Here is a 16968-nt window from a genome sequence, read left to right as displayed (position 1 = left end):
AAAACTTTTGTTCTGCAAAGGACCATGTTAGGAGGCTAAAGAGACAAGCTGCAGAGTCAGAGAACATATCTGCAAGCCACTTGTCTAAAGAAGGGGTAGTATTATCTTCAGAGACTTGTGTCGAGTAAGAAAAGCAATACCTAACACACTGTACAATTTCAATTTTATATAACATTTTTGAAATAAAATTATATGCAGAAAAAACTAGTGGTTGCTAGAGGCAAAGGAAGGAGTAGGGGCAGGGGGAAGAGGGTGTGGCTATAAAAGGACAACACAAGGGACCCTCTTGGTGATGGAAACGTTATCTATCTTCACGTATCAATGTCAACATCTGGTTGTGATGTTCTACAGCATCGCTGCATTATACCATGCATGTGAATCTACAATTATCTCAAAATTTTAAAAAAGCTTAATTTAAAAAATTAACAAATAAGAATGTAAATATTTTAGCCCAGCTAAGGAAAACCACCTGTGCACCACTGCCGCGTCTTCCACACAGCCACACACCAGGATTTGGGGGTTTTACAGGGACCTTTCCTTGACTATCCAAACCTCATGACTGACGTAGACAGGTTTGGCAGGAGAGCCCAGGACAGATGCCAGAAGTCTGTCTGAATTCCCGCTTGGATACCCTGTCACTCACCAGCAAGCAGGCGTGGCCACCTCCCTCTGTGCCTTCACGGTAGCTACCAGCCTTCCATAACCGCCTCCTTTGAAACCATCCATCTCACCCGTGTAACATTTCCACCGCCTGGTCCTCCACGAGGAAGCAGCAAGTGCTCAGATCTGCCCTGCAGGTTCTGAGATGAGGGTCACCACTCTCCCATCTCCCTTCGCCTCTTGCCGAGGCAGCACAGGATATGCGAGGGAGCAGATGCGCCCCGCTTTCCAAGGGCCTCTGCACTCACGCGGCACCAGGGCCGCTGCCTGGGAACCTGAAACCACCCGGATCACCTCCTGGGCCCTTAGTGAATGGATCCCAACACGGGTCTGACGTTCTCACTCCTCTGAGGCGAAAGGTGCGGGATCCTCCCAATGGGGAAATATCTTTCCATCTAAAAGCCCATGAGAAACGTGTTCCAAGTTAATTCTTTCTGAATCCTGCAGCCGTGAGTTCGTACAAGAGAAAAAAGTCACTAACCAGACATGTGTCATAACTGGTCACTGCATGACCAGTCCTTTTTAAAACAATCACATAAAAGAAACTCTTTTGTGTTATGTCTTTTATTATTTTTAAAATATTTATTTATTTGGTCGCACCGGGTCTGAGTTGCAGCAGGCGGGCTCTCAGCTGCGGCACGCATGTGGGATCTAGTTCCCTGACCAGGGACGGAACCCGGGGCCCGTGCGCAGGGAGCACAGAGTGTTAACCGCGGCGCCACCAGGGAAGTCCCAAGAGTGTTATGGTTTTTAAAAAATCCTCTCTCAATAATGACCGAAGTGCTTCCCCGGTCTTTTCAGCTGACCTGCAAGCACACACAGAGCAGTGGCTGCGCGGGGTCCAGAGGACGAGGGACCAGGCACCCTCCTGCGGAGCCACCCTTCTGTCCCTCCCAGCCTGATCTGCACAGATACCCACTATCTTCATCTCAGAAGACAAGTGTTCCAGCCAACACAAAGGCTTCTTAAAAATCTCCCGCCTGAGAAAAACAGATGCACTGTGTGGAGAGTAAGACCTGGCTCTACAGACACACTTTCCAGGAAAGCCTGGAAAACAGTGCTGTCCTGCTGACGGCAGGCACTTCCTTCTTCCTTGGAGACGCGTCGTCCCAGCAGGAGAGAAAAACCAGAGGAGATTCATCGCACCCACCCACAAAAACAAAAAAAAAAGGGGGTATTAAAGTCTTACAGTAGGAAACAAACAACAGCGTAATCATCTACACGGACAATACAAATTGAGTAACCCAGCATGCACGGGAATTTAATAAGCCATCTCACTTCAGAATAATTGGTGCATGAGGTTTGATTTAATTAACCTCAGCAGGCTTGGAAACAGGCTCCAGGAAGTCAACGTAATAAACTTCCTTCAGATGTGCCAGCATGAAAATGTAAGTAGCTACGCGACCAGCTCAGACATCTTCAGGCAGCGGCAGTGAGACCGTACGCCTGGAGTCAACCACCTGCAGGCACTGACCTTGTCCTGCTGGAACATCCTTGCTTCCGTGTCCCACTTGAGAGCTTCTGGGTCTGCACCTACTCAAGGTGAGCACCTTGGATGAGGGGTCAGATTAGAGAGAAAGAGTAGGAAAAGCAGGGAGTGTTCCTGCTTCCTCCTACAGGATTACTTCTGTATCAGCAGGAGAGCAGACAGCATTCTCTAAGCCTGAGTATTTTTCCTGATTTTGAGTGGAGCCGCGGGAAGCACAGACCAGCAGATGGGGGAGGAGAGGGGGAACTGACAGAGCATCCTCTCCTTTCCCCCGGGGACCCCTGTCCTGGGAGCAGAAGATTCCAGCCTGGAAGAAAGTCCAGAGGAGGTTAACCTACACCAACCCCCTCGCACCCACACAGAATCTAACAAAGGAAGGAGTTAGCTGAGACTGGACGTTGTAAGCGTGTGCTCAGCGCCAGCGCCTGCCGCGGTCGGAATCACGGCCGAGTTTACGATGGACCATCCCTCCGTCCCAATGAACGTCATCACCATCCATGAGCACAAGACACCCAGCCGGGCTCACAGCGTTTCAACAGCTGAGTCTGGGCGTAGTGAGCCCATGCTGGTGGGTGAGGGCAGCTCTTGAAAACACGAATAGAGGGACTCCCCTGGCGGTCCACGCTGCCACTGCAGGGGGCGCAGGTTCGATCCCGGGGAGGGGAACTAGGATCCCACATGCCAAGCGTGCAGCCGAAGAAAGAAAGAAAATACGAATAGAATCCCAGCAGTCAGCTGCAAGTTTACAAATCAGCCTTATTCCCCACACCTTGTCATGACGTGTCACCAAAAAAGTGATTCTTCAAAAGAAGCTGCCACTTTTCCTTATTTAAAATTCCACAGCCTCATTTCTTAGGGAGGCTGGGAGTCTAGACCCGACTTAGCAGGGAATGTTACTGGTTCCAGGACACACTGACTCAGCAGAGCACACGGGCTGGCCCGAGCCTAGACTCCCCCCGCTACAACACACCCCCCCCAGGTCACAGCCAAGACCTGGAGTGGGGCCATAACAGCACAGTCCCCCATCTTTTCTGGGAAGAGCAGGGCACTGTGGTCCAGCAGAGCGGCCTGAGGACTCAGAGAGATGCTCTAGCGCCAGAGCTGACCTTAACTGATAAAACAAGCAGGCTCTTCAGGAACATGGCCACTCAACCCACTCTGGGGAGTTTAGATTTGTTTCAGAAAAGTCAAAGGTAGAAAAAGCAGAGAAAGCAGGTCTGGCAGACCTTAGGACATACCCTCTTAAAGAATACTGTTGACCTTTCCCAGTGTATCTTGGATTACCTCTTAACCTCAGCGTCTTCAAATTAAAATATATTTTTAACTTTTCTCATTTTAAACACCTAATCCTTCTGGATATAACTGAAGCGGTAGGTATTCATATAACCCCTCTTGATTGTTTCGCATGAGGGTTTGGGGGATGTTATTTCAGAAGGAACCATGGAACATTGAAGCCAGGCCCATTCCTGTGAAGGCCTGCATTTCTAAAGCCTATTCAGTCCGTGGGTAACACCAGTGACAATGTGAAGACCACACAATGGAGGTTAGTCTTTACCATCATACTGAGTTGCTTGTGTGCCGGCGACACAAGAGTTTCCCCGGTGGTAGATGTTCACTTAGTAAACGGGCAGCAGGGCAAAATACTGAATCAGTTATTTCTACTCACAACACGCATTTAAATGTACTAGGGCCAACTTAAGCATAAACATCAGTTCCTTGTATCCCCTGCACAGCAAAACACAACCAAAAACAGAATCTAACGTTTGCACAGAAAGAGAACAAATTACAAGCTCGAGATACGAATTCCCCTATTTCTCATTTCTTTAATTAATTTGGCCAAACCACTAGGACAGACTCTAGACTAAAAGAAATCAGAACCCACAGACCTTAAGCGGGATCGCAGATTTCATCCTGAGGGTACCGACCACAGGGTACCATCACTGACTCAGGGCTCCAGGCAAACTGGACTTTAATAACTTGTCGGGATATTTTAGGATAGTTGTTGCATGGGGTTTGACTTAATTAATCTCAGCAGGGCTCAAAGAAGGCCCGTGGAGTCGAGATGAAAAATGTCCTTCAGATGTTCTGTTATTAAAAGTGGAGTAATTATGTCACCAAGAGACAGGTACAGAGAAGGCTGCAGCTATGAACTAAAACGCAGAGAAACACTTTCTACGCGCTGACAGATACGCTTGTCCTTCCACAGAAGGGGATAAGACTGCCAGCTCCGTGTCTGATGCAAGTCAGATGCCCATCAATACCTGTCGAATTAATAGAACAAGAGTGGAGGTTGGATGAGGTGTGACAGGACAGGGTATGCAAAAAGGCTGCATGGTATTCAAGTAACAATTAGAAATACATAATTTGTAACACTGTGACGTGTCGCTCCTACGAGACAGTTCAGATGCCAAAGAGAGACCAAGTCTAGAGACGTTTTGCGTGTCTGAAAACTGACATCTAAGTCCAAATGACAGATGAGGGCAGGCTCAGAACGCTAGGGGGCCAGATTCCCATTCTCACTGGGAAGCGCTGCTCCTTCAGGATTTCAGAAGCTGTTTATATTCTGAAAAGTCAAGTTATTCTGCACAGAGGAGGGATGGTGCTGGGGAGGCTGCCGGGGCCGGGGGGGCGGGGGGGGTGTTCTGTTCACATAGGACCTCTACAGTCCTGCCTACAGGATGCTCAGAATCAGCGCTGGAGATCCATGGCACTGGGCGACCTCACCTCCCAAGTCTCAGAACAAGACGGAACCACTGGAAGATCCCCAAATCGACAGGCCCTCAACATCCAACCAAGTACTCAGGGAATACGCGACACAGCTCCGCTTTCTCCCCCTCCCATCACAAAACCATCAGAGCCTTCCCCTCCCCCCCACAGACATAAGAGCCAGGCCCCCTTCTGAGCACTTCGCAAGAGTGGACTCGTCCGCACCAACAGCCTGTGACCCTGGTTCCCAACGTTACTGCCCCTGGGACGTTCCAACGCCGAGGTCATACCCACAACCAGCGACAACGTCTGGGGGTGGGAGGAGGCGTCAACCTTCCTTAAAGACCCCCAGGTCCTTCCTATGCCCAGCCAAGTGTAAAACACTCAGCCAAGAGATGGGGACCATTATCTACACCGTTCAGATGAAGCAACTGAGGCAGAGAGGTCTGTGCCTCCCCAGGGTCACACAGCGGGCAAGCAGCAGGGTTGGGACCTGAACCCAGTTTATCTGGCGATCGCCAAACAATCACGTTATAGAAACAATATAAATTACTAGCATGTGATGAAATGAAGCAAGGCAGGCAAGACACATTGTGAGGGTTCCATCCCCTGCATCTAACACACACATGGAAGAGCAGGAGGCAGCGACCTGCTGACGCTCTTTTCCTTTCAGCCCCAGAGAGTCCCAACATCCGAACTGCACACGTCTCAAAGCCCACGTGTCAGTGGTTTCCGGACCTGGGCCTCGTCTCTCTTTACACATCACACGTGGTGGTGACGTAGTAGGGCCTGACCTGTTTAAGGTGACTGAGTGGTAACGTTAACACTCCACCCCAAGACTGCTCACTGCTCCTCTCACACAGATCAGACATTTCCACGTGATCAAGGTTCTGACACCAGGAACACATCTCCTCCCTGGCCTCCTGCCCACTCTGCTCTAAGACCACAAAGGCGGGGCCCCGCCCTCCCCCTGCACCTGCCCAAGATGATGGGCAAAGATCCCGGCTTCCCGCAGGCTGGCCCTGCCACGCAAACCTTCCAGTCTAGCCATTTCAGACCCGTGTTCTACTTTTCTCCAAGGACAGCTTGCCAGGCTTAGGGAACAAACGGTAACGGTGCTCACGGGGGAGGGAAAAGGTGGGCCCCTCCCTCTCCCCAACGAGCCAGCAGGGGCCTCTTAGAGCTCCCCAACCCCATGGCTGGACCCCGAGAGAGAGAAGGGGGTCCAGCCCAGTCCTGGCCAGAGCGGAAGATGTCCTGAGTCAGGCCCCTGGCCCCCGACATGGCAACACTGAGCTCCCACGGCTTCCATGGTAACAAAGTCCAGCAGCGCTGAAACAGGTGGAGATTATTTCTGGCCAGGAAATCAGGTTCTTTAAGGTCCTGGTTGGGTGAGGTAACAGTCCTGTGTCCAGGACACTTGAAGATCACAAACACAGGACGCATTACCTGCGGCCACAAACACTGACACGCCAACCATGGCAAATGGCCACAACCACGTCCGGACCGCCTCTGTCCACTGCGGGCTTTGCCCCAGCTGCCGGTTCCCCCACAGTCAGAAAGTGCCCTGGGGCTGAGGGGAGACAGAGGAGGGCCCGGGACTCCTGCGAGGCCCCATGTGTTCCCTCCTCCAGCTCGTAAAAGGCTCTGGGGACGCTGCTGCAGAGGGAGTTACGAGCTTCAGAGGAGACAGACTCGGGGAGATGCGTGTGGGTCTCCTGGGCCAGGCAGCCCGGCGTTCAAGTCTGAGCCTTGACTCTTCCGAGAGGGATGTGGCCATGACACTGGACTCCCTCCCCCGTGCAAGGGGAGTGGGAAACCTGACCTGTCCGCAGGGACACCGATGACCCTCATCCGAACCACAGAACGCAGGCAGCGAACATCTCATCTGTTCTCCCAAGGACGCACATACCCACCCGTCTCACTCCCGAGCGTCAGGGAGATGTTAGTTACATGCAACGTACACCTCAGGGCACTGGGCTGGATTCTGTCAAGAACGGCAGTCAGGGAACAGGTTGAGCAATCCCGGGTGAGCTGCACCCGCCAGGTCCCCCGAGGGCTCCCGGAGAAAGAGATGAGACGGACAGCAGGGATGGCTGGGAGTCCAAGGCCAGGGGGGCAGGGGGCGGGCATGGCAGACCCAACACAGAGACAGCCCCTCCCTGGACAGGCTCGCCCCCTCGTCCCTGTCTTATCTGAGATGCGGAGATGAAGGAAATCAGTCACATGAGAACTTTGTACTGAGGCCTTTCTCTCTGCAAATGGAAAATACAATCAAACATTACAGTTACTGATCTTCAAATTGCCCTAGACTGTGTTATTTGCCTCTAGGAAGCAATGTGCATTCGGCATTCCTGCCTGATGTTCTGGAAAACAAAAATATTTCTTTCTGAAAACATGTGAATTTATACTTCTGCAAGTTCATGATCACATGTATGCCATTACGTATCTGAAGAGCAAACGTTTTTTAAATGTTTAGCTTTCAGGCCAAAAGAAAAAAAAAAAAAGAACCCGCTGACAACTTCCATCCTAAATGATCCCTCCCTCAGCAAAGGAAGGATTGGTTCACTGCTCTGCACAGCAAGGCGAGGTCACCCCACCAAGCTGTAGGACCAGGCGAGGAGAGTCCCAGACCAGAGGTTGCAGGTCGGGGATCTAAAACCAGCTCTACTGTCCTGCTGCCCATCCCCTGGACACGACATTGTATTTCTCTGGGCCACAGTTTCCTCCTCTGTGGAATGTAAGGTCCCTTCCAGCTATCAAAGTGTAAAACTTTCCCAACACTCTGCTTCAGCATCTGCGAACGAACAAACACTTGTCTCCAACTTTCAGGAAGGTGAAGGAGATATTTGAACAAGGCTTTAAATTATATAGTGAAACAGAAAAAAGCAAGGCTCATAACACCACAGGGCTCTCAAGGACCCTAAAGGTCTGGCCAGCTAAAGTGAAACTGACCTCACACTGCAGGGAAGGAGCTGGCGGGCAATGGTCTTAGTGTGAAGCTTTCTTCCAGCCTTCCTGTAGCCAAGGGGGCCGGGTGCTCTCTTCAGGAAAGCAAGCTAGAAGCCAGCTCAGGCAGTGTCCCCAGTCTTTCTGAGGGACAGAGGGCATTAGGTTTTCCCCACACACTGCTCTACAGGTATAGATATTATGCCCTCAAGGCTGTAAACTGCAGACCAAATAAAACACGCAAATAATGACCTCATTTCCAAAGCCGAATGCCAGCCCATGTCTGAGTTCAAAAGTTCGAATGTACTTAACTTCTCCCGCCACACAGCCATGAGAAACCGGGCCTGGTACTTAACTTCTCCAAGCCTCCCTTTTCTCATCTGTACAATGGGGCTAGGAATGCATTGACATTACAGGGCCTCAAGGAGTATTCACGAGTTATTACTTCATGTACGTTCCTCAGAAGAGTGCTTGGCTCCTACTACGCGTCTGATAACTGCTATCTAATATTCACATTAATAGCAATATCAACAGAGTCGGAGAACTTGTCTACGTGTGATACTATTTCTTCAGTAGGAACACGAACAGAACCAGGAGCAGATATAGGAAACTGGCTGCCTTCCTGACATTCTGAAATAGAGATGTCTGCCGGGTAGTGGAGGACCCACTGGAAGGGAAAAAAAGGAGCCAAGGGGTGGAGATGCAGTAGAAAAACCAACAACCAGAGGAACCGAAACAAGGTGTGCTCCGGAGGCGGGAAACAGGGAGAAGTAGGTAAAAGGTAAGCCGGCCCACAGCACAGCACAGGCAGAAAGGCAGGCAGTCAGTCAGCCCGGGTGGGAGGAAGATGGCAAATCTAGGGACCAAAGGAGGTGGGTGAAAATTAGGATACGGCGCCAGAAATACTCACATAAAACTCTACAGGACTGCGGAGGCGCAGCAGAGGACAAGGTTCAGCACAGGCAGGGAAGCCCAATGAACAGGCCCCGGAGGGCACTGCAGCGAGGACGCGTGGAAGAAGGGGTAAAACTTCTGTGCCTGTTAGCGTAGAAGAGCGCAGCACCTGGGGACGTGGAGGGGTGAACAGGGAACACGGAAAATGGAGTGAGACGCCTGGGGAGGAGGGGCGGATGGCCTTGGTGAAAAGCGCTAAGAGAATCCCAGTTTTCTCCTGCTGATGAACAAGACTGCCCAGTGCTGGGAAGCAACGGGAGAGTTTTACCCGCCTGGTTGGTTGGTCCGTCCTTTTTCCCGCACCTGCAGGGAAGGGAGGTGTGCTCGGGCTCCGACGGCACGGCCGGACGGGGGCCGCCAGCCCAGGTCGCCTGAGCTCCCCAGACGTGGGCGCAGCGCGGGTCTGCGTCCGCCGGGGCCGGGGATGCCGACGCCCCCACCTCGCCGATCACCGGTGCAAGCAGCCCAGCCCCGCGGCCCCCCGCTCCAGCCCACGGTCGCCGCGCGCGGGGCCCCGCGGCTCTCGGGAGGGGAGGCCCGGGGCAGCAGGGAGACGCTCGCTCTGGGAGGACGCTCTCCGGCGCGTCCCCGGGCGGCCGGGCGCCCCGCGCCTTTGTCCCTCCCGCGGCCCGCGGCGGGCGCGGGGCCGGGCCGGGGGTCCCCGGGCGCGGGGCGCCGCGGTTCCCAGGCCCCGGGCCGCCCGGCCGCGCCGCGAGCGCACGCAGAGAGCTACGGGCCGGCGTCAGGGCGCCTCCGCTCCCGGGCCCGGGAACCCCGCCAACACCCCGGCGCCCGCCCCGCGCCCCGGCGCGCTCACCTACCGCGGCCCCGCGCGGAGCAGCCTCCAGAGTCGGACGATCCAAGACGTCCCGCCCACCCAGGGCCCGTCCTGGTCCCGCGGAGCGCCGAGCACGCCGGGCTCTCGGAGAAACCTCCGCTCCGGCGCGCGGACTCCAGCCGGGCGGCGCGCTGGGCTGCGCGGGAGGAGCTGTGCTGGAGGAGCTGTGCCGGAGCCCGCCCGGCCCAGGCCCCACCTCCAGGCCCCGCCCCGCCGGACCCAGGCCCCGCCCGGGCCCCGAACGCTTTCCACCCCAGGCCCCGCCCCGGCCCGGCTATCTTTCCACCCCAGGCCATGCCCCCGACCCCAGGCCCCGCCTCGGCCCCAGCCCCACGCCACGCCCCAGCTCTCTTTCCACCCCCAGGCCACGCCCCCGGCCCCAGGCCACGCCCCCGGCCCAGATCTCTTTCCATTCCCTCCACCCCCCAGGCCACCCCACGCCCGGCCCCTGGCTCTTCTTCACTCCCAGCCCTACACTCACAGCCCCCCCAATCCCCAAGCCACCTAGCCCGCAGCCCGGCTACCCCTACCATCCTCCCAGCCATTCCCCACCCCCAGCCCCAACCCCCACGAGGATATCCCCCCCACCACATCCCAGCCCTGCTACACTTGCCCCCACCCTGGTTCCTCTTCCCCTCAGCTACACCCCCCAGCCAGGCTCCCTCCCATCCAACCCCAGCGACATCCCCCTGCCAGCACCCCAGCCTGGCCCCCCTAAGCCCGGCTCCCCCCACCCCATCCACCCCCCTGCATCGCGGGGCCGGGAGGAGCGGCCGCGTCGCCCGGGCAACGGGTCCCCCTGAAGCCTCGCCCCACCTCTGCCCGGGAGGAGGTCACTCCAGGCCAAGGTACCCTGGGGAGCATTTGGGAACCTACCCGCTCCAGTGGCAGGGCCTGGAGCAGGTCTTCCTAGAGCGGGCTGTCAGGGGAACCCACTCAGGATCTCCCCTCGGCGGGGGCTCAGTGCTCAGCCATCAATTCACAGGAAAAACGCAGGGGCGAAGGAAGCCCTCCTGCGCGAGGATGCAGGCCTTCATGCCCCACGATTGTTTCCTGATGTGCACCTAATGGAATTCATAAAATAAACACATTCTTTTAAAAATGCCCTCTTTCAGATGATTCATTTGAGTGGTTCTGTGGGTGTGCCAGCACTATAATTATAAACATGTGTTACTTTTATCATCAAAGAACAATAACCACTACGTAAAATCTAAAGAACACATAAAAATATTAAAATCACACGATGAAAAGTCAAAATTAATTCTCCACGTGCTTTTTTAAATAGTGAAAAACTATTGTGTGATACTCAAATGGTGGACACCTGTCCTTACGTGTTTGTCAAAACCCACAGAACATACAACACAAGGAGTGAACCCTGATGTAAATTCGCTTATTATCACGTATCAATATTGGCTCAGCAGTCGCAACCACTGCGCCACACTGACGTAGGAAGATGTCCTATGTCCGTAAGGGCGGAAGCTGGGGGGAGGGGTGGTATCCCGAGGAGCTGGGGGAATCCGGGGGAACTCGCCTTTCCTCTCAGCTTCTCCATAAACCCCAAACTGCTCTCAGACCACAGCACACACACCAAAATATTAATGGTCACTACCTCTGGGTGCTGGAAATATGGGCAAATTTTTATTTTATTGTTTGCATCTTTATTGAAATTCCCCAAATGTTTGACAATGAACGTATATTTTTAAAGCAGAAACATATTATATAAATAAGCAATGGAAAATTTTAGGGACATAGCATGAAAGGCCAGTATCTAATATTTCATTTTGCTTCTACTTTATATAACTCACAAAACCTGCAGGAAGCTCTCATAAGTGTTAAAAATGACACCTATTTCAGTATTGTTTAAAAAAAAAGAATCTCAAGGGCTAAATTGAGACGTTTTTAATTCGTTCTTTAGAATTAGCACAAATCAGAGGAGAAATTTTTGATTATTCTTTTTAAAGAAATCTTTGTCTCAAAGGATCACTTCTGCCTGCTTGGAAACTGTTACTAATATTACACCGACACTGGCCCTCAGATAAAGGGATTTCTCTAGAGCCCCTGCTTCCCTGATACCTGTGACCTGGGCTAGCGCTTTACCTTTTTTAGTTTAGCTTCCCCTTCAGTGAAAAGGAAAACCTCACTCTCTGGATTGGTCGGAAAATACCAAACTTTAGCCCATATAAAGCTCCTAGTACCTTAGTACATACAGGTGCTTAATAATTACTAGTTCCTGTCCTTTAAAACATACATTTTTTTTGTTCTGTTTTAGTGGGACTCTTGAGCTCCTGAGATAAAAAGGAGCTAGGTTTTAGATTATTAACTTGTGGGACGAAGCAGGATGTGACGTGGAGAGACGGGGCACGCACACCCGGGGCCAGCACTAGTTAATAAAGGGAGGAGACGAGTCACCCCATTTCTCTGGCTCTCGCCTTCCTCATCTGCTAGGGTAGTGATGTGGACCAGCGTCTCCAAGCTGCCTTCAGCCTCCTTCCTTCCACGGGGAACCTCACGGTGCCTTCTGCATAAAAAGGCCCTACATCTCCTACAGTGACCTCTCTCTGCCCACGCCACCAGCCATCACTCACAGGCCTGCAAACAAAGCTGACACCTGCAGTGCCCCTTCCCCACCAGTGGGAACTTCCAAAGGTTTCTTTGGACTTTTTTCCTTTTAGTGATCTGCGGGTACTAAACTCTGACCAGCAGCTTAAACTCTAATTCTGTTAGGAAGTCAGTGCAAAGCATTCACCAGAGTCACAGCGCCACCACTGGTGCTGACAGAAATGACCAGCTCTCACCAAGTCAATGGTGCACTTTTTTTCACATAATACCACCTCCGAAATTATTCCCTCTGTGAACACTTTCTGAGCACCTAACGTGCGGTGTCTTTTACATGTGTTCTCTGCTAAAAGCCTCAAAGCAGCCCTCGGAGTACTGTTATCGTTCATCTTCTATGGATGAAGAAAACAAAGTTCAGAAAAGGTGAAAGACTCGCCGAAGGTCACAGAGGACAAGGGAGGGTAGTGTTCTGGCCTGAATGATTACCTCCCCAAATCCGTTATGTTGATGCCTAACACCCATGAGATGGTTTTAGGAGGTGGGACCTTAAGGTAAGTAGGTTTAAAGGTGGTCACAAGGGTGGGGCCCCATGATGGGGTTAGTGCCCTTGTAAAAGGAAGAGACGCCAGAGCCCTCTCTCTGTCTCTGTCTCTGCCTGTCTGTCTGTCTCTCCCTTCACACCATGAGAGGGCACAGCAAGAAGGTGGCCATCTGCAAGCCAGGAGGTGGGTCCCCACCATTCACCGAACCTGCTGGTGCCTTGATCTTGGACACCAGGGCTGTGGGAAGTACATTCCTGCTGTTTAAGCCCCCCAGTGTGTGGTGTCTGTGGTATTCTGTCCTGGTAGCCTGAGCTGACTCATACAGTAAGGAAACTCCTTTCTCCTCATTTCAGATTTTCCTCTTTGAGGAGCTTCCACAAAGTAACCCTTCTGGCCTCAGGCCCCACCCTCTGCACCAAAGAAGGAGTTACTGACTGGTGTTAGGAACGTGTTGGTCCACCTACCTTTATAGAACAGACCTAATTTATTAGTAATTTAACAGTAATTCTCTAGAAGCACAGAGGAGTCACTCTTTTCTAACCTCTGCACCCAGACATCTGCAGGGAGCAATCTGGAGTCAGTGACTGTCACCTGGGGGGCAGGTGGGGGGAGAAGGGGACCAGTGAAGATCTACACCTGGCTGGGCGACCGGGGGGAACTCAGAATATTAGCAAGAACTTTTCACAGACCTAAAGATACATTCTCCAACTAACTTGACTGGCGAGAGCGCTGACATTTTTATCTTCATCTGTCAGTCTCCTGCGTCTTGTTTCTTAATCAGTTGTAAAGGTGGGAGGGGGTCAAGGGGGATGAGCTGGCCCCTGTGGGGGAAGGTAAGACCCGAGGGCCTAGGTCTTCCACGCCAGCCCTGGGGCTTTGGGAAAATGACCTGACCTCCCAGGAGTCCTCCTCCCTCATCTGTGCAGCACTGGGGTGAAGATTAAGTGTGATGATGTCCCAGCTCACAGCCTGGCATGTGGTAAAATCTCAGTAAATGGTGGCTGTTTTCATTGACTAGAATGGATAAGAAGGATTTGCTGTCTTCTATTCTATGGTTTATTAGAGCAAATACCTCTCTAATTTAAGTTTCCTAGGATGAAAGAAAAATGTTTGGCATATGGACACCAAGTGGGGAACATGGGGCGGGGGGCGGGGGGAATGAATTGGGAGATTGGGATGGACATATATACATTACTAATAAGACAAAAAATATCAAATTGTACACTTTAAATATATGCAGTTTATTGTATGTCAATTGTATCCCAATAAAAGTTCTTAGATTAATTAATTAAATAAGCTACAGGAATAAGAAGGCAGAAAAAAAAAAAGAATAATGTTTGGTATTCATCAAATTATTTTGGCACGTAAGTATCTATTAGGGGAAGAGTAGGGGGAGTTTTCCTTGCTCTTTGCCCAGGAATGGGGTGTGGAGGCCGACAGAGTGGGAGAGACACGCCAGGAGCAAGCTCCAGCATCTGTCTGCAATGCCCCCCCACCCTCCATGTGCTCAGCAAAGGGATGCTCTCACACCTGTATCTAGAGGGAATCTGACAGGCAGGGCCTCCCTCAGAAAGAGAGGAGAAGGAACAGTAAAAGTGTCCCCAGCTCTTACCAGCCACCCAGAATTTACACAAAGCCACTGGGATAAGGAAGAAAGACTGTCTCCACAATGTCCTGATTCCAAAGTGGTTCTAACAGCTCTACAGACCCTGTGAATCTGGGGTTGGAAGTGCACATTGACTAGACAGAGAGGAGACTTTTCCAGAGTGGTTCTCTACAGACTTTCTCTTTGCCTGATCAAGCCGCTCCTGAAATCCATTATTAAATCACCTTGACTGAGACCCTCACCCACCAATCTTTGTTTTACCCCTCTGACTGCTGCATGTGACACAGAATGCCCCTAACCCTCTCCCCAAGGTAATCTCCACCCTGCCCCTGGAGCCCTGCTTCAGGGGCAGGCCAATCAGCAAAGTCCCCCTTTCATTTTTCACTAGCTGGGTGGCCTTGGACAGGCTCTTCTGAACCTTAGCTTCTTCACCTATAACATAGAAATAATAGCCCTGTCCTGTTGTGGTGGGGCTGAAATGAGAGAATCTCCATAGAGTCTAGCATCCCCTGACCTGTAGAGAGCGTGGAATGCAAACTGCTGCTCAGAGCCCATCCGCAGGCCAACCCACGCCTGCTTGGTGGCACCAGCGACTGTCAGGCTCCCCTCCAGCCCACTTTCTCTCTGGAGCCTCCCTGGGTAGGGTTCATGACTTCATATTCAGTAACACCCTAATATGTTCTCAGACACATGGCTGTCATAGCACTGATCAAAGAGATTGTGAGGTCTTTAAGGGCAGTAAACACCTACTTTTTAAATTAATAGACTTTATTTTTTAGAGCAGCTTTTGGTTTATAGAAAAATGGATCAAAAGTATAGAGTACGGGGAACTATACTCAATATCTTGTAATAACCTATAATGGGAAAGAATCTGAAAAAGAATATGTATATCATATTCAGTTTTATATGTATTTATATGTGTATAACTGAATCACTTTGCTGTACACTTGAAAGTGCTGTGAAACTAACACAACACCGTAAATCAACTAGACTTCTATTAAAAAAAGAAAGCACGGAGTCCCCACATACCCCCATTACCCCCCCAGTAGGCTCCCTTGTTACCAACATCCACACAGTGCACACACTTGTTACAGCTGCGGAGCCGGTACTGATACATCCTTATTAACCAGAACCCACAGTTTATGCTGGGGTCCCTCTTCCTCATATCACACAGTTCTCTGGGTTCCGTATCCCCCACCCTACTGTCACAGGACAGTTTCACTGCCCTGAAACTCCACTCTGCTCCACCAGTTCATCCCTCCCTACCCTCTCACCCCTGGCACCCACTGATCTTTCTACCATCTCCATGGTTTTGCCTTTTCCAGAGTGTCATATAGTTGGAGTCATATAGTATGTGTAGGTAGCCTTAGGTTGCATTAAAACTTTACATTTGTCACACCCTGAGACTTCAGACATGCATTTGTTTGAGCACTGATCAAGGAGGTTATGACCTCTGTAAGGGCAGTGATTTTTTTTCTTTTTATTTATTTACTTTGGGATCTTCCACAACACTAGGTACATGGTAGGCACGAGGTACTCAATAAAACAGTAAATGATACTAATACCAGTATACCATTAGTTATTATCATGTGCTTTAAAGTATATTACAAACATGAAGAATGAAATATTAAAAAAAAAAAAAAGAACAGTTCCTAAAATCAGGGATCTTACCATCTAGGCATGCTGCCAGCTCTTTTGGCTGACTTTTATAAGTCCTATTAAAACAATCATTCTTTTCAACTTCAAAATTCTAAGCAAACTCCTAATAACCACTACAACCCACAAACTATAATTTGAAACAAATCGTATGACCAGTTTTGAATTTCAGCTCTGACCGACCTCTTCCATTTTGAAACCCAAGTTAATCCTTTTTTTCCCCACCAACTTCAAAAGTGCCCGAGAACAGATGGGAGAACACAGAAAGATTCACCGTTTACTTATAGACGACCTTTAAATAATGGACACGTTGGGAGACAGTTGCTGTAGTCAATCTTAAAACAGGGTTCCATCACAGACCTGAATGTTAAGGAATACTCACGTCAACCTCTAGACCTGGGCAGCGAGGGAGGATGAATACGTGGACCTGCTAGAAAAACACATCATGATGATTTGGAATCTCATTCTTCGAGGTTTAAGAAAACAGTGGTGAAGGCATACACTGACCAAGCCAGTTAAAGATACTGGCTGCGAAGGAGTCCACATTGTCGTTGTTCCTGCGCGATTGCTACGGGCCAGGCACCGCAGGGAAAGTTTACCAGCATCTTCATTTTATAAACGGGACATGAAGGCACAATACCGAGAGGTTCCATCAACGGCCCCAGGTCTTCAGCCAGGATTCAGTCAAGGTCTGTCCCTGTTTCAAAGCCTCAGTGCCGCCTGCAGGGCATCCTGCAGGCCCCCAGCCCCAGGGCTCCCCATCTGAGTCCCAGCACGGGGACTGCAGCCCTGTGAGGCGGCACCCAGAATCCGGAGGATGCAACCTGGCCCCCGTCTGCAGGACGGTGTGCCTGGGCGAGTCTTTTTTCCTTTTAGATTTATTTCTATTGGCTTCTAATATTATATGTCTCACGTGTACAACGCTATATTTCTACTTCTGTCTACCCCACAGCAAGCTCACCACCAAAAGTAGTTTCCTTCCCTCACCTTACAGCTAATCCCTTTTCCCCGT

At 51.2% G+C, this 16968-nt stretch overlaps 1 protein-coding gene across 1 annotated transcript in view; it reads right to left on the bottom strand.

Moving 5' to 3' along the window:
* LOC130835613 (collagen alpha-1(I) chain-like) overlaps positions 1–9761 on the bottom strand; it is a 73808-nt gene extending 64047 nt beyond the window's left edge. Inside the window, exons 1-2 of the mRNA XM_057707218.1 lie at positions 9580–9761; positions 8715–8867 (exon numbers count right to left, since the gene is read on the bottom strand). The gene's annotated coding sequence lies outside the window, so the exon portion shown is untranslated. The remainder of the gene's footprint in view (positions 1–8714; positions 8868–9579) is intronic.
* Between the last annotated feature and the right edge of the window lie 7207 nt (positions 9762–16968).

Source organism: Hippopotamus amphibius, chromosome 14, assembly GCF_030028045.1.
Source record: "Hippopotamus amphibius kiboko isolate mHipAmp2 chromosome 14, mHipAmp2.hap2, whole genome shotgun sequence".
In the NCBI taxonomy this organism is placed as follows: domain Eukaryota; kingdom Metazoa; phylum Chordata; class Mammalia; order Artiodactyla; family Hippopotamidae; genus Hippopotamus; species Hippopotamus amphibius.
This window is presented reverse-complemented; position numbering and strand designations above follow the sequence as displayed.